The sequence below is a fragment of the Phyllostomus discolor genome, chromosome 14 (assembly GCF_004126475.2).
Source record: "Phyllostomus discolor isolate MPI-MPIP mPhyDis1 chromosome 14, mPhyDis1.pri.v3, whole genome shotgun sequence".
Lineage (NCBI taxonomy): Eukaryota > Metazoa > Chordata > Mammalia > Chiroptera > Phyllostomidae > Phyllostomus > Phyllostomus discolor.
The window spans coordinates 35,503,810-35,528,340 of NC_040916.2; the positions used below are offsets into that span (position 1 = coordinate 35,503,810).

Sequence of the window (24,531 nt, forward strand, 5' to 3'; positions counted from 1 at the left end):
CTGAAACCTCCTCCCCCCCTCCCCCCCGCCCCGTGTTCCCTGTCTGCCCCTGCAGTTGTCTGGCCCCTCCCTGGTCTTCCCTGGAACTCGGGGGAAGGCAGAGGAAGGCGGAGGAGGGCTGACCAAAGTAGGGCCAAGGACACAAGGGCCTCGGCACACCTGAGGCCGGCCTGCCGCCAGGTGCGGCTCTTCTGGTTGGCCCTCGGGCAGGGCAGCCGCCTGGTTCTGAGCAGCCCCGGCAGGTGGCCCGTCCGGTGGGGGCAGCACACCTGAGGGACGCTCCTGACCACGGTCAGAGCAGACGCGGCTGCCACTGGGTGTGTCCTGCTTCCTCTCAGACAGAGAGGAAGACACCCATTCACACGTCTCTCCGTGACTTGTGCACGGTTGGCATAACTCCTCCAAAGCGGCGACATCTCCCCCAGTTTCAGGCGGAGGAGCCGAGCTCCGACTCGCCAGGCGCGCGCAGCCCCGCCGACCGCCCCTGCCCGCCCGAGGACAGGTGGGGGCGTGGGTCTCTGAGGCCCCGCCCCTTCTGCATTTGTGTGAGTCTGTGGATCGGTGATGGTTTGCTAGCCCAAAGAGCTGACAACGTGATACACTTGACCAACAACATCGAGTTAAACTCTCCGAGGAGGAACGAGGGCTGCGAACACAACGCGGTGAGGCCGTCTGGTCAGCCTCGCACCGCAGCGCTGACTCCCGTGTGCGGGCCTCCCTGCGGGCAGGGAACTCGGATCAGAAGCCGCCGTGTTCTGCTGTGGAGAACGTGCACCCCGGTTTTTGGCCCAAATTTCCAGGGGAAAAAATCTTTCATTTTATTTTTTAATTTGATTTTGTATTTGTTTACATTTAGATACTTTTTTGTGTTATAAAGGGTATTATTTTGCATATGCCTATCATTATTGCTTTCTAGAGTCACACTCTTAACACATACGCATAAATAAAAGAATTAAAAACAGTTATATAGATACGGAATTAGTACCCATGTGTAATGGACATGCTTACTTTTCCCTCAAAAATTTGGGCAAAAAGTGCATATTATACACGGCAAAATACAGTATTTTGCTTAAAGGGAGAGAGCGAGAGAGACGAGGAGGAGGAGGAGGAGGAGGAATGGCTGCAGGGTCACTTTAAATTATTTCCGGCAAAGTGGGAGACACCTGCGTGCACAGCAGGACGGGCACCCCAACCCCCGCTGCAGGCTGCGGAGCAGGGCCAGCGCTCCGCACGGCAGCAGGCAGCACAGTGAGGAACAGGAGTGGCCAGACCTGCGTTTGGATTCCCGAGTCTCCACTCGTGAGCCATACGCCACTAGGCAGGCTATTTAACTTCTCCGAGTCTTCACTCCTTCCTCCCGAGAGCGGGACTAATCGTGCCCAGGTCACAGGACTGCCGGGAGAACACGCGGTGACGGTCACCTAAAGCTCCTGGAGCAGCGAGAGGCCCGAGGCGAGCCTCGGATGAGTGGCCGCTTAGCAAAGTGAGAAGCAAGGCAGGCCCCGGGTTGGCAGGCCGAAGAGTGCCCCCTGCAGAGGGCTGGGCACGCTCATTCTGCCGGGGTGTTGGAAGGACGGGGAGACGTGGCCCACGAGAGACTTGGCCTCTGTGAGAGCCTCGAAACTGTTTTTAAAATCTCCCTGTAAATGAATGTATTGTTTAATGGTGAAAACTATCACTCAACAATTTTAAGTAAGACATCCAGAAGGCCAACAGGCATACAAAAAGACGCTCGACCTCACTGGTCATCAGGGAAATGCAGGTCAAAAGCGCAGTGAGATGCCGCCCCACACCGGCGAGGCCGGCTGCCGTCTGGAGGACAGAACAAGTGCCGGTGAAGGTGTGCAGGGAAGGGCGCCCGCGTGGGCTGTGGTGGGCATGCAGACTGGCGCAGCCACCGTGGGAGACGGAACGGAGGCTCCTCAAACAATTAAAAACATATCTGCTATGTAATCCAGCAATTCTGCCTCTGGGTGTGCACCCGAAGGAAGTGGAAACAGGACAGCGAAGCACCGTCCGCACTCCCGCGTTCGCTCACGTCGTCCACGGTGGCCAAGAGACGGAGAAAACCTAAGTGTCCACCGATGGAGGACCGCAGAGCAAAGATGCGACATGGATCTATGCAATGAAACAGCACCAGTCACGAGAATGGGGGACATCCTGCCGTTTGTGAGCGCGTGGACGGACCTCGAGGGCGTCGTGCCACTGAAACAAGCCAGAGAAGGATAAGCACTGCCTGGTACCACTTCCACGTGGGATCTAAAAAAGCCCGGGGCCTGGGGTCGGGGAGTGGGGCAGGGCCAATGTAAGTTAAGGGCCCAGAACTTACCAGAAGCAGCACCTAAGCCCTGGAGATCTAATGCACAGTCAGTGAACGTAGACAGCAGTGTTAGAGTCTAACTGGCTAAGAGACCAGAACTTAATTATTCCACCCACTAAAAAGAAGTGATAATTATGTACCTGGATAGACATGCTCATTATCACTGGAATGGCACTCATTGCAACATATGACTGTATCAAATTAACGTTCTACACTTCAAAATTACAGAACGTTACATGTCAAATACATTTCAATGTTTTTTTTTTAAAAATTGTCCAAGTTTCAAGGGGAAAAAGGAGTATCTTTAAATGCCTGTAAAGAAAAGAGAACAGATCCTAGTTTTGCAGAACTTGGGGTGACGCCAGCGACAGCCCCAAACTCATCCTCACGCCTCCTTCGTGTCTCGAGGTGCTAATGGCAGAGCCCCAAGCCCTTCTAACCAGGAAGAGAAGGCTCTTCGCCAGCCAGGTCCTAGCTCCCAAAATAGCATTCCAATCAGGCTGATAACATTTCATTTCTGCCAGGATTCTTAAGAAGAAGAAAGAAGAGAGACCGGCAAGATAAACCAGAAGCCAGAGGAGCTTTCTCTTACCACACAAGAAAACAGCTTCTGTTGTCATTATTGTTTCTGTTGCCTTTTTGTTTGTGAGCAAAACATCCAAAGGTTTTTTCCCGGTAAAGGACCATCTATGTTCTTAGCATCGCAAAGGAGCCCTTACAGGTAGCTGGAAGGAACCGGGCCGGCTTCCCGCAGAGACACCAGGCTCCATCTTGGTTCATCCAAGGAGATTCCGGTCAGAGCCCAGCAAAGCTCAGCTTGACTTACTGAGTCAGGTGACACACTTGGGGCCACGGCTGCTTAGGTGGCCCCACTGGCCATTATGTGCTCAGCAATAGCTCACAGGTGACCCCGAGCGTGAACCCTGAGCACAGGAGGCCAGCACATTCCAGGGGACGGCCGCAGTCCGGTCCCCGACAGGAACGCACAGCAGGCTGCCCACCGAGGGGTTCGCTTTGGTACAAGTCGGACTCTGGTGCCGAGGGGCTGACTTAAGCTCATTTGCCAGTTTGAGAGAAGACGACCTCCGTGGCTGGGGTGACTGGGTACCTGATGGACTCCACTAAGAACGTCTGTAGGCGGAAAATCCCAAAGTCCTTCGTGCTTAGAGGCCAAAGATGGTCAGCGAATTGTGGTCTCAGGCTGGTAGGTGATGTCTGTTCTGTTCGCTGAGCCCACTTAATGGTGGCACAAACATTACACTTCGGATGACCCTGGCCACCATGTGCCCCAGCCCCCGTGTTCTGTGCTCTGCCGGCCTCCAGCCAGGTGGTAAATGACCCACAGGTCGGGGAGAGCAGGGCATCGTGTCTACTTGCCCTCCCCGGCCGCCCTCCACCAAAGCACCAGCCGCCCCACACTCTCAGGTGCCGACCCCCACCCCCTTCTGGCATCAGCTCGGCGGACTCGAATGAAAACCGGAGTTGACTTGGGGAGGCCATGCTTCCACAGTCCACGTTCTTCTTACTGCCGTTCACCTGTGTCCTTAAGAACGTGAACAGACTACGGAGCACGGGGTCCCATGACACCTTGTCCGCAGACGGCAGCGTGCTGCCGGAAGTCTCTCCCGGCACACCCCGCAGTCAACACTGACGGCTAAAGCCACTCCGGCAGCGGTGGCGGTGGCAGCAACTCACCTGCCTCCTGGAGTCTCTGGACGTCATGGACGAGCCGGTCCACGAGCCTTATAGCACAGATGGGCAGTCCTGCCATTCAGAGCCATCCCTCCTTCGTTCAGCATGGGAACGTTGGCAGGGTTGAACAACAGAACACAGACCAGGCTTCCAAACCCCGATGGGCCTGCTTCTCCGGGCTTCCCTCAGCTGCAAGAAGTCAGCTTGAAGATTGCGTGGGGAACTTCTGATGGGCTCCAAACGTCATTTTTTTGGGGGGAGAGGGGGCTTATCTTTTAAGAGCATTCAAAAATACTTAGTTTCGCTCTTTTAATTTTCAGATTCTCTCCCTGTATTTTTAGCTCAAGATTCCTATTTGCCCACGGAAGCAAATAGGAAATGTCTCAGAACAGTGGGCGCGGGCCCACCCCCAGAGGTCAGGTGCTCATGGGCTTTGTGGCCGGTGGGTGGGGTGTCTGGATTAAAATAGGCTTGGCGGTAATGAGATACGGGCTTTTTGTGCGGGGGACGGCATTCGACAACGCTCTGGTAATGCTATCGGCTCCCTCCGTCTCAGAAATGTGGGGTGCGCTCGAGTGCGGCAGGCAGGGTCTGTGCCTGTAACCGCACACCACCGCCGTGGCCGCAGCCTGTTACGGCTGCGTGGCAGCAGGGAGACGCTGACGGTCGCAGCCACCCGGCCCAGCCCTCCCCGGAGAGGCAGACGGATCTATTATTTATAGTCGGTCTTAGGGGCGTGGGCCTCCTGCTGGTGCGCTTGCTGGAGTTTGATGACCAGCTGTTACAAAGTATTTATCCAAAACTATTTTAAAAGTCAGACCAAAAATACCCTCTTTTGAAGCTGTGATCAAACAGTGTTTGGAGAACCTTCTTGCTTTCCTTGCCCTTCCGGGCTCAGCGCTGTCGTCTCACCCAGTTTCCCGGCGCCGTAGCCATGCAGATATCGGGGATCGTCAAGTTGGCGCTGTAAGCCGTGGCCTTGTCTGTGCCTCGGGGGCATTTAGAAGACTCCTGCCCACTGATTGTCCAAAAATAACTCTAAGGGCAAATTTTAAAACACTGATGTAAAGAGATACAGTTTTTAAAAAAGACTTTGTCCCTTTGCTAAACTTCCTAGCTTCAGTTTGGCAACCTCTGCCTGGAGATAAGAAGAGCCAGAATAGTTTAGCAAAATTCCTTCTCTTTTCTCAATATTTAAAGACTTATCCTTCCCTACCACCCGCCTTCCACTCCCAGCCTAAAGGAAGACCACTGACTTAAAATTGTAAGTTAAAAAAATATAATGGATGGGATGTCAAACATACTATATATCAATGCCTGATCTGTGCTCCTCAAGATGATTTTAAAAAGATTTTATTTTATTTTATTTTTAAACAGAGGGGAAGGGAGAGAAAGAGAGGGAGAGAAACATCAGTGTGTGATTGCTTTTCACGTGCCCCACCATGGGGGACCTGGCCCGCAACCCAGGCATGTGCCCTGACTGGGAATCGAACTGGCGACCCTTTGGTTCGCAGGCCGGGGCCCAATCCACTGAGCCACACCAGCCAGGGCAAGATGATTTCTAAGAGTTATGAATTTGATAAAAAGTCTGTCCTTGCATTAAGAAAAGAGAAATCTAGAGGACAGAGACTCCCAAAATCTCAGTGTGGTAGGATTACAGGTAAATTTTATTTTCTTATTAGAGCTGCTCATTCATTTATCAAGAAAATACTTACAGAACATACCTATCCATTGTAAGTCACGACACTAGGTACTGGAATGAAGAGGGAATGTAGGAAATGGTTAGGAGTGTGGACTTCGGTGCCAGACTTTGTAGCTCGGCTCTCCTGCCCACTAGTTGGGCAACCTTGGGCAAGTTGCTTCACTTCTCTGTTCATCAGTGTGTCCATCTGTAAAATGGGGATATTAATAACAGTGCTACATAGGGTTGTGAGGATTTGGGGAACTGATTGTTTTTTTAAATCAGCACCTCCACTGCACTTACTATGTGCCTTATACTGTTCGGAGCACTTTGCAAAATTAATTCATTAGTTGTATGCAAAGGATTTAGAATATTGTACGTTGTAAATGGTGCCAGGGGCCATGAAAGACAGGAAGTGAACGTAAGACAAGAAGGGAAGGGCTTTTTGAGGGTGTGTGCTTTTCAAGCCGGGCCTGAGGGACGCAGAGCCAGCCGGGCAGACTCGGGCCGAGGGTCCGGGCTGAGTGGACAGCGTACAAAGAAAGGCCAGCGGCTGAAACAGCACGCTGCGTCCTGGCGGGCTGGAAGGAGCTGGTTGGGTGGTGGCCGTGGAGGCCAAGGGGATGAGCGTCTCCGAGGTACCAGATGTATTTTGCAGAGAAGAGCAGCAGAACCTGTCAATGTGCTTTGAAGGTGGTGAGGGCGAGGGAGGAATTAACCATGACTCCTTTGTCCTGCTTTCTTGTGTTTTCCAAGTATTTTATAGTAAATGATCATGTGAATCGTTCAGAAAGTGACCCCCGAGAGCAAAGGAGATGAACTGATGGAAAAGGCAATGTAGATGGCATTTAAAGGTAGGAAAACCTGGTCACCTTCCTTAGAGCATGTGGTTCTGTGGTTTACAGCGGCGATTTTCAACCTTCTTTTAACTCACGGCACACACAAAGCAATTATTGAAATTCTGCCACACACCAGATAGTTACAATTTTGGTTCGTTCACACCAGACAGATGTTGTTGTGTTGGCTGTTGTCTTTTTTTTTCTTTATTCAACAATCTCAGGGAAGAGAGGTCAGTGCCCCTGACTAAACTGTCAGGTGTTGAATGTTTTACAAATGCTTGAGGGCCTACTATGTGCTGGGCCCTTTGTATCTTCTCATCCGCTCTCTCTGGCTTGGTCATACCTGTAGTCAACTGACACTTACTGAGTCCTTATGAGCCACCTTCATAGCCATCTGCACCTCAGGGAGGCCCCTCTCGCTCTGGGGAAAACAGGATGTGAGTTTGAATCCGGATCCTGCCGCTTTCCAGGTCCCCAGCTTCGGGCAGTTTACCTGACTTCCCTGAGTCTTTCTTTTCCTGTTTGGTGAAATCACGACCATCGCTTCACCTCAAAGGGTCCATGTGGGAGCACAGTAAGGGATGATGCATTCATTAAGTCCGGTGTCCGTCATGCCATCAGCAAATGAGAGCAAAGTCCTCAGGCCGTGTAGAACCCACCCCCCCAGCCTGACGCCATGAGCCAGCTGCACACGCAGAAAGTCGTGTAGGTGGGGACGCTCTCCAAGCGAGGGCGTGTGCTGGAACTGGGTTCGAGCTTTAACGCATGCGCAGGGTTCAGAACCGTGTGTGGGGCATAACACCTGATAAATACCAGCTTTAGAAATTACTAGGCTGACAGTGACCACAGGGGAGAGAAGAGGGAATTTCAGGGGACAGTGGGAAGGGTTCACGGGAACAAATTTAAAGGACACATGGACAAAAACTAGGGGGAGGGTGGTAATGGGAGGGAAGTGGGGAGGGTTGGGAGAGGGGGCTGGATTGTGAGTAAAAGGGAGAAAACTATTTGAACAATGATTAAAATAAAATTTTTAAAAAAGAAAAAAAAATTATGAACTATGACATAAAGTATAGCTTTCAGTATCCTCAAAATTTTAGCTTTTTTAAGTCGATCTGCATTGTTTTCTTTTAAGAGAGACAGACTTAAAATGTAAGTTATGCCCTTGTAGAAAAATAATAGCTCTCAGTATTCCCTAACCCCATTTTTGTAAAAAACACAAAACTCTTTAAATAATAATCAAACAGACGCCCTCACACACGGTTATGAAGTAAACATTGCTGTCAGGCAGTAGTGGCTGCTGCGTAAAAACACGGGAAGTGACGACCACAGAAAGGTCAATAACACTCAACATCTAGCCTTTTGTGGTGGGCTTGTGTGTAGGCTGAGCCAACATGAGTTAACTGGAACTCAAGATATGCACCCAGGGGAGGTCCTCCTTCACCCCCCCCAGAGCAAGGTCAGCACCTCGGGGAGGGACCCCCACCTCCTCCTCCTTCTCCTCCTCCACCCCGCACAGTGCTAGGCAGTGTGGGACAGGAAAGACTTCCCTGCTCCAGAGATGACAGGACTGTGCACCTCCATGACGCCCTTTATTTAACCCAGAGGGTCCAGCCACATCAGAAGCTCTAAACACTCTCAGACGCTGCCTTCCCCCCGGGGGAGAGATGGGAGGAGAGGCAGCAGCTGACCCGGAATCACACAGCAGGTCCCAAGCAGTGAGGGTTCAGTCTCTTGGATTCAAGCATGAGGTGGGATGTGAAGCACATGAACGCTTGCTGAGGGCCTACTACGTGCTAGACCCTGTGTGTCTGTCATCCAGTCCTCTGAGGCACCCCCATAAATACCCTGTCACCCTCCATTAAGAGGAGAAGAGGAGCTCAGCCGGGCAGCCAAGGGCAGTCTGGCTCCAGCCCCGCCTTGCTCCGCCTCCTATAGAGCTCAGTGGAGGAAAAGTAGAATCGGGCAGGCTCATGAGGCCTTTCTTTTTTAACCAGGTAATTCACTTCCTATCGCTGCTGTAACAGATTGTCAGGAAACTCAGTAGCTTAAAACAACACAAATTCTCTCTCTGTTCTGGGGGTCAGAAGTCTGAAACAGGCCTCCCTGGGCTCAATCCACGGTGTCAATCCACGGTGTCAGCAGGGCTGCGTTCCTCCCTCTGGGGGGCTCCTGGGGGAGGGAATAGTCTCTGGCGTTTTCCAGCTGCTGAAGACGGTGCATTCAGTGGCCTACGGCTCCTTCCTCCATTTTCACCCCTCGTCTCTTTGACCTTGATCCTCCAGCCGCCCTCTAATTTTACTTATAAGGACCGCTGTGATCACAAAGCTGGGGGCACCCCGATAATCCAGGACGGTGTCCCCATCTGAAGATCCCTAGTCTGCAAAGCCCCCTTTGGCACGTACTGCAATGCACTGGCAGGTTCCAGGGATTAGGGCGTGGACACGTTTGTTTGGAGCTGCTGTTTTGCTTGCCATGGTAACCTGTTTGTTTTTGGAGAATTCTTAGAAAACTAGGATCTGTGTGTCCTCCTTTCTCAACCGGAGCACTACCTCTCGTACCTGGCGGGGGCGGGGGCAGGTTCCCTGCACCTAGAGCCTCATCTGGAGAGCAGATGCGTTGAGATTCAGGGAATCCTGGAGGGCATGCCTCCAAAGCAGCCGGTTTTTGAAAACATGAAAATTGGAAACTCTTTTGATACGTGCAACCTACGTGGATGCATCTCCAAACAATCATGTTATTCGAAAGAAGCCAGATCCCCCACAAGAGTACGTACACATTGTAAAGATTCCGTTTAGGTAAAATACTCCAACAGGCAAGCTAGTGCACAGTGACAGAGAGCAGATCCTGGGTGCCTGGCATTGGGGTGGGGCCTGGGGGCCGCCAAGGAGCCCGGGGACGTTTCTGCGGGTGACGGACATGCTGACTGTAGTGACGATTTCCCAGGCATGTAGATGTGTCCTACAAACACCAGCGCTTTGATGAATTGTGCGCTTTAATTATGTGCCATTTATCACGTGTCAGCTACAGCTCAGTAAAGCTGTTAAACGTAACAGTACATGAAAAAAACTTCAAAATCCTCCCAGGCACACGGAACTGCGTACACGAGGTCAAAGAGCCAGAGAGAAGCCGTGCCACGCGGCGGCAACCTCATCCGTGGGTGGGGCTCTTCAGAAGCGCCTTGAACACCTCACTCAGAGGCTGCCCTCCAGGATGATGGCAGATTTGCCAGCGTAACCCATTCGGGAGTTCATTCTGCATGTTATCTAAGCTGCTTAGCACGGCATGCAAGGTCCTTTGGGAACCCTCGCCGCCAGCCTCTCCGGCCTGTCTTCCCACCGCACCTTGACTCAAAGCTCACCCTTCCCCAGCGCGGGGTGGCTGCGGCTGCCAAGCCCACCTGCTGTCGTATGTCTCCTCGTCGTCCTCGAATGTGCTGTGGCTGCCCCACCTGGGCCGCCCTTCCTCCCTGGCCGCCTCTGGCTTCCTGGGCCCAGGGGAGCCCGTCACTTCCTCCTGCACCCCCTGCACCCCCTGCCACACACTGCCTCGGCTGCACTCTCCCCACACCTGTCTCTGCCACCAGCTCCCCTGTACTCCCAGCCGGGGCAGAGATGCGACAGTTACCGCACAGAACTGGAAACGCTCCCAGTGTGTCGTGGAGACACGCACCGGAGCTGGACGTGTCTGTCGGAGGGTGGGTGGCCCCCAAATAGCAGTTTGGAGGTCAGCAGGCTGGGGATGAAGCATGGCCGGGAGGTGGGCGGCAGTGACCCTCCTGCAGCCCCAGTGAGAGGGTGGTTCCCAGCAGGAGGCAGGACCCCTGCAGGGACCTCAGGCCCGTGGGGTCCGTTTCGGGTCATTATGGCTCTGGGACTGGGCGACAGCGGGAACTTGCTGCCGGGCCTCAGTGCCGGGAGGCCAGGGAGGAAGCGGGGCAGGGAGCCGGCCTGCACACGGAACAGCCAGCTCCTCCAGAGTGCCAGTGGGACCTTCCTGAAGAAACGCTGGAGGGAAAAGGTGTGTTCTCAGCGAGGGCCCGGAGCGCCCCCCCCCACCCCGCAGCGCTTCAGCCACATGCACAGCGCACCCAGGGAGGGCCTGTGTCCTGCCCCCAGCCCCCCCCCCCACGCCACACTCACTCTGCCTGGCCCCTGCCAGCCAAGCGCCCCCCCTCCCCCGCCGTGCCCTCTCACTCCCTGCACTTCGTGCTGTGTTCCTCAAATGCCCTGGCTCCCACTGTTCACTCTGCCCAAAGTGTCTGCCCACCTCCCCCTGTCTACCTGGTTCTGTCTTCCTCACCCCTGGGCACCTCGCTTCCCCCAGCACCACCCCTCGTCACCTGTCGGCACAGGCCTGGTCCCTCTGACAGCACCCTCGGCACTCCGCGTCTCTCCTCAATGATAAAGTATGGGGGAGGGAGGGGGAGAGAGGAGGGAAGACCCATTTGGCTGCCTGCGGACAGTGGAAAGGGGCTACACTGTAGAAAAGCAGGCTCTTCCTAGCTCTGCTCCTCACTGACCGAGGACCTTGAACGCATCCTCTAAGCGATTTGAGCCTCAGGTTTCTCCGCCGAGAAACGGGGACAAAGGGGATGAAAGGCCAGTGTCTGACCTTCGGCGGGTGCTCAGTAAATGTCAGATCGTTCCCCCTCCCTCCTCTTCCTCCAAACGGAAAGGCGTGTGAGTACAGAAATGAACTGAGAAAGCTGGACTGAGAAAGTCTTTGCACCCAGCGGGATAGAAAGGAGAACACCTGTGCCTTCTGAGTGGGCGCTAGGGGCTCCGAGAGCTCACAGGTGCCCGAAGGAGAGCCTGCGGGCGGGGGTGGGCGGTGGTGATGGGCTGCGAGTGGAAGCGCTGAAGCGAATTCACAGACACTGAGGTGCTCGTGTTGATCGATATTCCTAAAAGACCGATTGTTCGCTGCACGGTCTGGCATGTCCACCTGTCCGCGGGAGGGCTACCCCTGCCTTCTGGGAAGGACTTTGAGCTGACTGGGAAGGGAGGCACCTCCAAAGTACTCCGTTTTTTTATGTCCGAGGTCAGGGTCCTACTGATGGAAAAAAAAAGATAGTTTGGGAAGGGTCAGTGACTTCCAGCTGAGGCGGGGTCCAGCCACTAAGGTGCCGAGAATTCTAAATGGCTGCAGTCCTGATTCGTATGCTTTGCGCACCAAAAGGAACCTCTGGGCACGTCTGCAGTCCCACAATTAAGACCGATAATAGCGTCATAAACCAGTGGGTGTGTATTGACTTCAGAGGAGGGCATCTGAGTGCGCGGACTGTCCTCAAGGCAGACAGACGCCTAGAAGTCAGACACGTGGAAGGGGGCTAGGGGAGCCCGACAGCCTCACTTCCTTTCCAGGCAACCCGCCCCACTCAGCGATCTTTGGAATGACAGGTTGTTACAAAGTGTCCTTGTGCAACTCTTTCGCGCATGGGCCCCTGGGAGCTCAAAGTCCGTGGCGGCTGCGCAGACCCGCAGCGTCCGCGTCCGCTGGTGAGCAGTCATAGCGTCCACCTCCGCCGGAGAGGACCCCAAGGGTGAAACCCTGCGAAAGAACGCGGGGCCGTTGCCCGGCTAAAGTCCTGAACTGCTTCGTTTGCTTCTCTTCCTCATCAGACTTCTTAAACCTTCTTTGTTCCACAAGTTCTAAGGGATGCCAGGCTCGCCTGCCTTTGCCAGCTCCTGTGCTGGATTTAAAACCGCAAGTTCTGCGTCCCGGGACCGCTCAGTCCGGGAGGGGCACACACCCTCGTGTAGCACAGATTCCCTCATCCCCCCCATCCTCCCCACCCCCCAAACCCCGAACTTCTCTGCTATCCCCTCACCGCTAAGCACTTAACCCTGTTCCACACCTAAGTACTTTTACAGAAAGCCACCACAAGGAAGTGACAGAGAGGCACACTTGTGGGAAATATGCAAATCCATGGTAATATTTCCTGAGTGCTTAACCTTTTTAATCGCTTTATGTTGTTTTGCTTGTTGTAGAAAATGTGAAAAAAAATAGAGAAAAGTATAAAGCGTTAGAATGCTTCAGTATAATTGTTTCCAGTGTTTATTAAACATTTTACATAGTCAGGCTCATGATGTATAGTTTTGCAACATGCTTTTCTTTAGAAGATTTTGTTTGCTTATTTTTACAGAGAAGGGAAGGGAGGGAGAAAGAGAGAGAGAGAAACATTGGTGGGTTGCGTCTTGCACACACCTAACCAGGACCTGGCCCACAACCCGGGCATGTGGGCTGACTGGGAATTGACGAGCAACCTTTCCGTTTGGTTTGCAGAACAAGGCCCATTGCCCTGAGCCACGCCAGTGGCTGCAACGTGCTTTTTAAAGAAATTAATATTGCCCTGGCTGGCGTAACTCAGTGGATTGAGCGCAGGCTGCAAACCAAAGCATAGCAGGTTCAATTCCCAGTCAGGGCACATGCCTGGGTTGCAGGCCACAGCCCCCAGCAACCACACATTGATGTTTCTCTCCCTCTCTCTCTCTCTCTCTTTCTCCCTCCCTTCCCTCTCTAAAAATAAATAAATAAAATCTTAAAAAAAAAGAAATCAATTTAAAAAACCATGACAATTAAAAAAAAGAAATTAATATCAAGAACACTTCCCCATGTTATTAAAAACTTTGAAATAAATACCTTTTTTAACAGTTATATTTGCTACGTGGCTGTGCTGTAATTAATCACTTTCCTAATGACAGACATTTAGGTTATATCCAGTTTTTCAATATTTTGAAATAACAGTAAACATCCTTGTCTGTATTCTAAGTTATTTCCTCAGATTCTTAGGTGGGAAAGTGTTAGGACAGATTATACATATTTAAATGCTCTTAAAATATGGGGTGGAACAAAAGTAGGTTTACCGTTGTTTGTATGGAAAAAATGACACAGTAATTAAAAATAATAATACAAGAATAAACTGTCTCATGTACTCACAACTATCAACCTACTTTTGCCCTCTCCCCCCTCCAATACATAACATTGATTTCAAAACGTCTGTACAAGCAACATGGGAGCGATATATTGATACCGTCTGTAGCACTAAACAGTGACATTTTAAAGACCTTTGTCAAGTACAAAAAAAAAACATTTCAATATTATTTTATTTGCAATACTTTGATAACTGAATACTGGATAACTGAATACTTTGATAATACTTCTTTCTCACGTAAAATGATACACATTTACTGTAAAATGTATTGGAAAGCGGTAATGCTTGTTGTGCTTTATAACCTGCTCCTTGGAGAACTCAGTCCGATACATTGTGTCTGTGTCGGCCGGCAGGCGTCCGGGCCGCCGTGCTCAGGGGCTGCGTGGCGTAGCCTTGTGCGCAGGAGCAAGGCCTACGTTCCCCAGTCTGCTGGCCACGCGGGCGGAGTCTGGTGTCTCCGGACTAAAAGTGACTGAGTGACGACTGTGATGAGCATCTGGCCCATTTGTTTTGCATACTCACCTGCCCGTTTATGTAGGTGAAGTCCTGAAATAATGGAATTCTGGGGTCGACAGGTACCGAAGCTTTTGATAGATGTTGGAAAATCTCCCTTCAGAATGGCCGCACCAGCTCCCAGCCCCAACGACAGCAGGTGAGAGGGCTGATCTCACTGTATCCTCACCCACCGTGAGTATTGTCATTCTCTCTAAATCAGCACCCTGGTACGCCAAAAGGGTGTCCCCTGGTTCTGATCTGCATGCATTTAAACACTCAGCGAGGCTGGAGTTCACCTGCCGGCCACCATGGGCCCTCGGAGCTCCCCTGCGACCTGCTGATCCTTGGCCTCTGTCTTTCCGGGCGTCGTTGCCTCTTTTTCTCCTGTGATGTTTCATTGTAAAAGCTCTTTCAAGACTAAAGATTTAGCATTAACCGGTTGTCAGCCACACGTGTCTCCATTTTTCATTTTCTTTTTGACTTTATTTGAGATAATAAAGAGAGAGATTAAAAGTACAGCCCCATTCACTGGGTGTGGGGGCTGCTGTTGAGGTGTCCTGTTCCGACGTCCCCTGTTGCCCGGTACACCCGTCTTCCAGCTGTCATGGGCTCGGCTCCTGAAGGTTACAGCCGCCTCCCTCTCTGCAGAGTTTACGCTGGAGAGAGCTGCCACACCTGTGGGACGTTAAGGGCCCACCCTGCCCCATGCAAGGGTTCAAACAGCTGTCTCCAGCTCTGGGAGCCTTCAAGGCCTTCCTCTCCAGCAGGTGTTGTCAGTTTGGCCCCAATACACTCATTAAAAAAAAAAACAAAAAACAAAAGCCAGCTCCCTTCTCTGGAGTGAGGGCTAATTCTGAGGTCGGGTTCACGCTCTAGATACTAGAGCCCTTCCTCAGTAAATCTTGAGGATCAAAGCCCTGTCTGAGGATGAGCTTCTGGGGAAACCAGGGTGACATTCTGTGAGGTGGGGATGATGTGAGTACCTACGTCGTAGGGTTGTTGGGAGGATGGAATGCCCACGGAAACAATAGCAATAGCGGAGATCACACTGCACCTGCACGGACTAGGCGTGGTCCTGAGCACTTCCCGTGCATCAGCTCCTCTCGCCCCCGCGTCAGCCGGGGCCAGCCGTGCTCCTCAAGCACGTGCAGTGCTCAGAACGGTGCCTGGTCCGAGTTTGGCATCAGTAAGTCTTAGTGCTCGGTATGTACCGATTCACTCTACATTTCAGATGAAAGAGTAAGCCTGTCAGTAGGCTGTTTCCTTGCACTTTGAGGTGTTCTTATGCCCCTTTTCTCAGGTATTCCTTCAGAAAACTCCTTCCCCCTTATTTTTCCCCCTCTTCCTCCAAAAGGTGGAGCTACCAAGTTCTCATTCTCGCTGAGGAACTTCCTGCCCAATACTCGGACTTTCTTTGGGTCAGGGGAGCCCGATTACTCTCCGTAGACTTTGATGGGAAGGAATCCAGCAAGTGTCACTTGTCTGGTTATTCAGATCTGCCTTGACTCAGTGGGGTCATTTATAACTCGGAGAAAAGTCCGGCTCCCCTAGCTCCCTCTGTTTTCAGTGGGAGAGTTGGAGAGGGTTCCTGTCTAGTTCATTGCGGTCAGAAATGGTCGTCTACAGGCAATTCCCTCCACTACTTTCGATTCTGAAAAGTCCAGGTTTCCAGAAAAGGTAAAAGCATAATATATGAATAGTACAAGAATAATATATATCTACACACACATACACACACACATTCAACTAGACTCAATTGCTAACTTTGACTTTTGTATTTCTCTCTCGTGCTGAAGCATTTGATTGTAAGTTGCAGAAGTCATAGCGCTTCACCTTTAACGATTTCAGCTCACCTTTCCTGAACATAAAGACATTTTCCTATAGTCCCATAATTCCATGTCCCATCTAAGAAAATTGACAGTCTGTCCATAGTACCATCTGGTACACAGTCTACATTCAAATTTCCCCAGTTGTGTCTGAAATGACTTCACGGCCTGCCTCCTGCCCTCTCCCTCTCTCTGATTCAGGGCTCCATAGAGATTCATCCGTTTTGATTTGTTTCTTTCCATGACCATGACGTTTATGAAGAGTCTGAGCTAGCTGTAGACTGTCTCAAATTCTGGATTTGTTTCAGAGTGCTCTTTGTAAAATGTATACGTATGAAGTTATTCCCATGCCTAAAACCTTCCACTGGCTACTGTAACATTTGGAAAAGAAAGCCCAAACACGTGACCCTGGCTCTGTGTGGCCTGGTGTGACTTGGTCTGGAAAGTTCTTCTCTCCCTCACTTTCCTTAAGGCACAGCGGCCTTCTCCCGGCTTCTCAAACCCACAAAACTTGCCCTCACAGGACTTTGCATTAGCCGTGCCCTTGGCCTGACGTGCTCTTCCCTGAGCTCTGCTGGGAAGTTGGCTCCGTCTTGTAAGTCAGCTCTCAGTTTGAATACCATCTTCTCCCAGTGACTGGTCTTGCCTCGACCCTCAGTGCAAAGCAGCATTCAGTCACTCGCGCTCACGTCGCCTTCCTTTGACTGCTCTGCGTGGCAGCCATCACAGCCCGACATTTTCCTCGTCACTTACTTTTATTGACTCCAGGAGAGCAGAGGCTGTATCCTGTCTTGCTCGTTACCATGTTCCCAGCACCTAGCACAGTTCCTGACATGTAGCAGAGACGAAATACTTGCTGGATATTGTAATGACTAAGCTGAAAGCTGAGGGCTGGAAGTGAGCCAGTTGCTGAAAGAGGCTGGAGGGGAATATCCAGGCAGAGGGATCGGCCAGGGGGAGGGCCCGGAGAGGCCCTGAGACCTGGTCTGGTCCAGGGCCTGTGATGTCCTGTGTGCTTGGAGGGCGGTGAGCCAGGAGCAGAGGGCAACACCCGAGGGCAAAGAGGTGAGCAGGACAAGACAACTTAGGGCTTTGTGGGCCGTGGGAGGGAGTCTAGATTTTATTTTAAATCAAATGCAACGTCACTAACATTGTTCAAGTAGAAGAGTGGCATAATCTGATAGATGCCTTTAAAGAGATCGTTTAAAAGATAATTCAACTGGAGTAAGATGGAGATAGCTACTATGAGCTTTGACGGACAGACAGAAGATCTGCAGGTGGGAAGTCATGATTCATTTGGACGTGTTGAGCTTGATATATTGTACTTCCTCCATGGCTCTCGTGTCAACACCCAGAAAAGAATATATGAGTAAGAAGGAAACTTAATCCTACCACCTCTGAGATAGCACAGCCAGCTGATTCAGTTGTTGTTTTTAAGTACCTGATACTGAGGTAGTCGTTGATAATCACGATAACAGGTACCACTTATTTGAGCAATCAGGCATTCTGTTAACCACTAAAACCTGCCGCACTGCCGCATAACAACCACCCTTATGGGAAGGAGAGTTACTATCTGAGTTTTACAGTTGAGGAAACTGTGGCTAGTGAGGATAGGTGACTTGTTCCTGCTCAGACAGCCAGTAAGTGGCAGAGGCAGAACTCAAATGTAAGTCTAGTTTGATGCCAAAGCTGTTATTTTAACCAATTTGCCATAAGATGTTACTAATAAGAGAAATGGTGTTTGGATCACTGGTTATGACCACCATTTGGAGAATTATGAAGCTGGGGGTTTCTTTCTTTAAATTTTTTTTTTTTTTTTTTTTTTTTTTAGCCCTGGCTGGCATAGCTCAGTGGATTGAGTGCGGGCTGTGAACCAAAGTGTCACAGGTTCGATTCCCAGTCAGGGTATATGCCTGGGTTGCAGGCCATGACCCCCAGCAAACGCACATTGATGTTTCTCTCTTTCTCCCTCCCTTCCCTCTCTAAAAATAAATAAATAAAATCTTTAAAAAATTTTTTAATTGTTCAATTAGGGGTTTGTAGAAACATTTAAATTTCATTTCAGTGGAGAAATACCTATCTGAGAAATAATCTCATTAAAGCCATCAAGATTCTTTAGCCCAGAGGAATTCTAGTTTTGGTACTTTTGTGGACAAACTGAGACCTATTTTTTTTTTAATTAACTTCATATGGAGAGGAAGTGAATGGAAATAAAAGTTCTTCCCAGTGTACTTGGAACGTAGCTGCCTGTAACCGAGTAACACCGCCACCCAGTTTTCCTGGGAACCACAGAAGGTTGCTTTTTTAACAGCTGGACACGCCAGGACTGTGACAGCCCTCGGACTGAAGCTGCCTTGTTCAGACCTTCACACGGGCCCTCTGTTCCGCTCACAGAGCCCTCTTTTTCTTCGACAGCCAGCCGCAAATCCCGCTCGGGGTGCCCGTTCTCCAGGCCTGGATGCGCCCCTAAGGGCAGGAGGCGCTTGTTTGGGGCTCCCATCTTTTAAAGGGGTCTGGGCTAGACCCTCTCTGAAGAACTCTTTCTGGACAATATCTGTCGCTCCTCCCACCCATTAGTGTTTGAAGACGAAAATAAGACAGGAAAGCAACTTCAAATTCAAGCTCGCGGAGAGATCTCCGAGCAATCCCCCCAAGTCCGGCTCAGACCCCGCCCCTCCCCGCCTCTCCCCGCCCCCCGCGCCGACGATTGGCTGGTCCAAAAGACGCGGGGCGTTGTCGGTTTGAATGGGAGCCACTGGCATTGCGGCGCATGCGCAGGGGGCGCGGTAGGGCGGGCGGTGCAGCAGGACCCCCGGGTGGCGGTGGGACCAGCCGGGCTGGCAGGGAGAGTCCAGGGAGCTCTGGCTCACGTGACCTGCTGGGGGCGGGGGGCGCGCTCCGTCCTCCGGCGGTGTGCCTGCCTGGCCGGGGGCAGGCGACGCGCGGAGCGGCAGCGGGGAGGGGACGCGGCCACCCGCCCGTCGCCAGAGGCGGCCGCTGCGGCTGCTGTGCCGCGTCCACCGCGGTCTCCCGACTCGACGACCCGCGAGAGGTGAGTTTGAGGGGCGTCTGAGGGCGCCCTGCGGAGGGGGGTGACGGGGAGTGTGTGTGCGTGTGGGAGGCGGGCTTTGGGTCCGGGGTCCGGGCGCGACCGCCTTTGTTCGCGGCGAGAGGAGGACGGGCGGTCTGCGGGGACCCGCGCGGCGGGGCCGGGGGCCGGGGAGCGCCCGCTCCGGGGCCGGACTCGGCCGAGTTCTTGTTGGAGATTTTAAAGCACGGGTCAGGCCGAACAGACGCTCTCGCTGGTATTTTAACGTAAAAAGTGGGATGGGATGCAGTGAGTGCTCGGGTACCGAGTGTCGAGTGACCAGCGGGTCGAGGGACCAGAGACTCCGGGGGCGCCATCCCAGGCGGAGCGCGCCCACCTGCGGTGGCTCGCGTGCCGGCTGCACCTGGCGGGGCTAGTTCTGCCGAACACCTGCGTTTGCCGCCTTCAATCCGGGACCTTGTGGGCCCCACCTGTCGATTTACCGTAGGAATCGGTCGTCGCTGCGACCGGTTTTAACAAGCATGGAATGTTCAGAAAGCCCTTTCCTGAAAGTCTATAAAACATCTTCGAGGAGTAAAGGGCCGCTCTGTCATTTCTTTATTTTAATGGTAACCAGTTAGATCCTTTTAACTAGTGTCATTTGAAATCCATGGAAGAACACGAGGAAGGGTGGAAATTTCGCCCTAATGCATAATTCAACGCTCGCGTCGAGTTAAACGCAGGAGGTTCTTGGCTTGCCTTTGTGCCAGCTCCTCGCCGAGTGTCGAGGGAGGGCGTGCGCGGGGCGGACTCGCCGACCGAGCCGAGTTTTCCAGCGGCCACTTCAGAGGGCTGAGCGGAGGACCCACGGCCGGATAGCCGCCCGCGCGTTCGCCTCCGGTGAGACCCGCCCCAGCTTGCGCCGCAGCTGTTCGAGAGGCAGCTTCGGCTGATTGTTTGGAAGCGAGTCGGCCACAAGCAGGGGGGGAGACCGCTGTCGGTGACTGGGGGGCGCTCGAAGAGAGGGGGCGCAGGGGGAGAGGGGCGGTCTCACACCTACGCCGCGGTCCTCCTTACAGTGGGTTCGCTCTGGCACGCTCTCTCCTGCTCGTATTTACAGGAGTGGAGCGGATACAAAGTGACACTCGTGCGGTAGTGTGGTAGAGGCAGTTCCCCGTAAATCCTCTTTGGCCAGATAAGCAGTTGTGGTTTCTGCTGTTGCTAAATTAGCAGTTGGTGTTACAAATATTATACTTGAGTACAAATCTTTGATGTGGTACTAGGCTAAGTACAGCAAAGACAGGATACTGACTTTTTAAAGTGGCCATGTTCTTAAACATAAAACATTGCTGATATTTACTGAAAAGTTACAATTTTATAATGAGTTCTCAGGAATTTCAAAATCAAAAATCTGCCGTAGATTTAGACTATTTTCAATCTAGTCTAATCCACGCCGTCTTTAAAAAAATAATAATAGCAGTAGCTGTTACCATTACACTGCTCTACCTGGAGTACTTTTGTTAAGTACCAGCGCCAGGCGCTTTGTAAATCGTCTCTAATCATCACAGCACATGCTGGCTAAGTGCCATTACGCCCAAACGAGCTCGGAGAGTTTGGCTTGAGATCATATAACGAGCAGGTCGCTGTGCTGGTGTTTAAACCCAGAGCACACGCTGTGTTGCTTGGGTGCATTTGTCTGAATCTCCTCCTCCAGGTCTCTGGATGCCATTTTGAAGAACATAATCCTATGTTTAAGATGCCTGAAGGTGCTGTGTTTTGTTTCTGTATACAGAAATATTTCAGCCCTTCTTGTAGGACTACTGTCTCTTTTTCAATACCTTATGCATCCCATAATATTTTCAGTATCCTTTTTAATCATCTTTATAAAAATTGTAAAAACAAACAAAAAAAGACTTTCCTGAGTTATTCACGTGAGTATGAATGTGCTCTTTGCTGTGGAGCAGAACTACATTAAAGTGTGGTTTCCTCAATAGTATAGGATTCTTTGTGGCTTTGGAGTTCTGTTCTTCCCAGGCAAGAAATCAAAAAAGGTTTGTTGGACATCAGTTATGTACGAAGCGGTTTGCTCCTGGAGTTTTCGCAGCGTCTTTTTTCTGTCTCCCTGCCCTGCCCTGTATGTCGCTGCCAGTTTATCCTCCTCACGCCGATCCAGCTTTGCTATTTCTTTGTTGAAAAAGTTGTAAGTTCCCCCACTCTGCAAATACAAGGCCAGATGTATGTATCAGCCCCATACATAGTCAGAGTCCCTCAGGATTGAGAGCCCTCCTTGCGCCCCTTCCCCTCCTCCTAGCCCGCGTTCCTCCCCCCAACCCCCGCTTTCTCAGCCGTTCCCTCCGTTTGCCTAGCAGGGCCTGCCCGTCCTGCAAGGGGCCGTACAGATGTTACTGCTGCCAGAAAACGCTCCTTAGTCCTTTTTACCTACAAGTAGTCTTCCCATGTCATCTCATAACACGGCTGAATTGAACAGAATCGTGTTTCCAAAGAATGGGGTAGCTTTTGGAAGGAGGAGACAGTTATATTTTCCTATGAAAAACTGCAACTTCAAGCTCTCTGTGGTTCCCATTTAGGCATTTATAATCCTTTTGCATTTGGGATTTCTTTTTAAATTTTTACTTACCGATGGTGGGGGGGGGAGGAGGAGGGAGAGAGAAACACAATTTGTTGTTTCAGTTATTGGTGCACTCACTGTGCCCTGACCAGGGATCGAACCCACGGCCTGGGTGTATCAGGACCACGCTGTGACCCACTCACCTACCCAGCCAGGGGCTGGACTTATTTCTGCTTAAAGATGTGTTTGAACCCAGCTTTGCCTTGTTAGCATGCTGTTGAGAGAACTGACATATTGCCATTAGAACAATGCTCAGGTGAGAGGACCGCTTGTTTTCTGCTTCACTGTTGCGTTTGAATTGGTTTGGGCTGATGGAGCACCAGCATAATGGCCGTGGGTCATGTTCTCTGGTGACTTGATCACCAGTTTTTCTAAGTTGTGTTTTCCCCATTGTTTACCAATAAGTATGTCTTTCTGGCATAGCAATATCTTCATATGGCTCTTTCGAATTTTACTACTTTGAGCTTCTATTAATTACATCACGTTGGTCCAATGATTCGTATAGGCCCTGAAATGATAAAAACAAAGAAGTAAGTTTGCATTTATTAGCGAGAGATTACACACAGGTAAGACAGGGCCAGGACTGCGTGCAGGGCTTCTGCTCTTTCCAGAAGGTGATCTCAGGGTGAGTGGTCGGTGCTCCTGAGGACTGTGGACGTTTTCTCGGGATCCCCCGGTCTTGTAACCTGAGCGGTCACTTGGGAAGCCCTGAAAATACAGTTGGCATTGATTAAAAAATTTAGAATGTCTATTTTGAAAGGTATCATTGTGTCTTTTATAACCTTGGTAATGCTTCTGTGTATCCATAAGTTTGTGTTTATAATAATTAACTAGAAGTCATTTTTCTCATGCAAGTTAGACACTTTCAAAAGGTTATTAATTTTACTAATGGATTAAAAGGACCATCTCTAAAACTGTTTTGTAGGAGGGAAATTAGCATTATGTGTTTGTAAACTAGGGGCTTCAGTTTGATGAGAAATAAAACCAGTAGGGATAAAAGTGCTGATTCTAATACATATATGTAAGCCCTTTTTCCTTTAGCTGAACATACTCATACTTTTAAATCTGAATAAGGGATCTTGTGGGAGCAGGACTTTTGAGTTAATAGTGGCTTCACAGGGAAAAGGTAGCCAAGATTAGGGGTTTTGCATAAAAACAATCCTCCTTTTGCCCTTGGAATTTTTGAGCAGCGGCTTCCTCCTCTGTGAATGGTTATGATTACTGAGGACAGGGACTACAAACAGTGTTGTGAATTAGTGCGGTCACTGGCGTAGTCCAGATGGACTTCACGTGTGATTCAAAAATAGAGCCCCTTTCTAGTTTACCCCCCACCCCCCGAAAGCATTCAATATGCAACTTCTTCCTGTGTTCCCGAGGGCTGGCAGACCCCAAGAACCGGGAGGGTGTGTGGGCAGTGATTGCGATCCGCTGTGCTTGGTACGGACACCCGGGAGAGGGCCGCTGGGTCGGGGGTACCCCCCCTCTCTGGCAGGGGGACACCTGCACTAGTCATGGCTCCCGGCTCAACAGCGCCTCGGAGATGGAGGCTCGCAGTGCTCAGATCTCTTTCCTATACATTACGTTTTGTTTCAGGGTTTATCCAGTTTGAAATTTCATGTATGGCCTTTTTTCATATTGTGATTATTCAGGGCATGTACTTCGTTGGTATCCTTTTGGCTCTATGTGATGGATAAAAATGTGTTCCTCACCAAACAAAGGAAGTTTACGATTACAGTAGTCCCGCTTATCCTGAGGGGACTGGGTCCCCGAAACCAAGGAGAGCACCGACCCTGTGTATGTCAGTGCCGTGTTCGCTCCTATACACACACACACACATACACACCTTTCCACATAAAGAGAGCGTGTTGCTGCTTCTCTTTGGCATATCTGAATTGCCAGCATCTCCGCCCTCTTGTGATGGGGCCACTGTTAAGCAACATAAGGGTGATTCGAACACAAGCCCTGCAATAAGTCGATCTGATAACGGAGGCGGCTATATAAGCGACTGGGCGGTGGGAACTCACAGTGGACCACACAGTGGACCATGGGACCATGGGGATGGCTCGGTCCTGGCTGGCTCGGGGGGAGGTGAGAGACTTCACCATGCTCCTCAGAACGGCATGCATCTAAAATTTGTGAATTGTTCATTTCTGAAAATTCCCCTTTAACATTTTTGGACTGCGGGTAACTGAAACTGCGGAGAGCAAAGCCGTGCGCAAGGGAGGACAGTGGTAGGCCAGTTCTTTAGACAGTTAGCGTTTAGGTGTCAACATTTGGAAATGAAAAGGAACTCTTTTTTTAAAGATTTCATTAATTTTCAGAGAGAGGGGAAAGCGAGCGAGGAACATCACTGTGTGGTTGCCTCTTGCACGCCCCCGACTGGGGACCGGACCTGGCCTGCAGCCCAGGCATGTGCCCTGACTGGGAATGGAACTGGCGACCTTTTGGTTGGCAGGCTGAGACTCAATCCACTGAACCACACCAGCCAGGGCTTTTTGTTTTGTTTTTGTTTTTTTAAAGGGAAAGGGATTCTTATTTTATATTACTGGAATTGTTTTTGGATTTCTCTATGCTGAAATTATTGCATTCATTGTTTTACACTTTAAGTGTCTACAGCTCTGTACCTGCATTTAAGAAAATCTGCCAAGAATAAAAATGAGTTTGAAACTAATTATGTCTTTAATTTGCATGTATTTGATGCCTTTCATAATGACCCATGAGAATTAATTTCAAATACACTTGGGAAGCCTTCTGACTGGGGGTGTGCCTCTACGATAGAGATTTATTTGGAGTCTAGAACCATTCTAATCTATACTTAGAAATTTATTCTGTTTATTTAGTTGGCTGATAGTTTTAAAAAGCTTATTAGAAAAAGATGATAATAAAGTGCATGTTAGTTAGCAGTTATACTCAGTAACCCTTGTTTTCTCAACTGGCTTAACCTCACAGCTCCCGGACTAACATGGACTGCTCGCTGCAGACTTAAAGAGTAGCAACATGTTAAGACTTAACCTTAATTGGAGTACATACTTTAGGATTATATATTTGCTTAAGGAAAACTTCATTGATAGTTTTTATGCATAACCT

General features: G+C 50.7%; 1 protein-coding gene across 1 annotated transcript in view; it reads left to right on the top strand.

The window, feature by feature from the left end:
* Positions 1–18,585: 18,585 nt before the first annotated feature.
* The window catches only part of GPSM2 (G protein signaling modulator 2), a 39,119-nt gene continuing 33,173 nt past the window's right edge, over positions 18,586–24,531 (top strand). The window contains exon 1 of the mRNA XM_036015529.1: positions 18,586–18,839. The gene's annotated coding sequence lies outside the window, so the exon portion shown is untranslated. The remainder of the gene's footprint in view (positions 18,840–24,531) is intronic.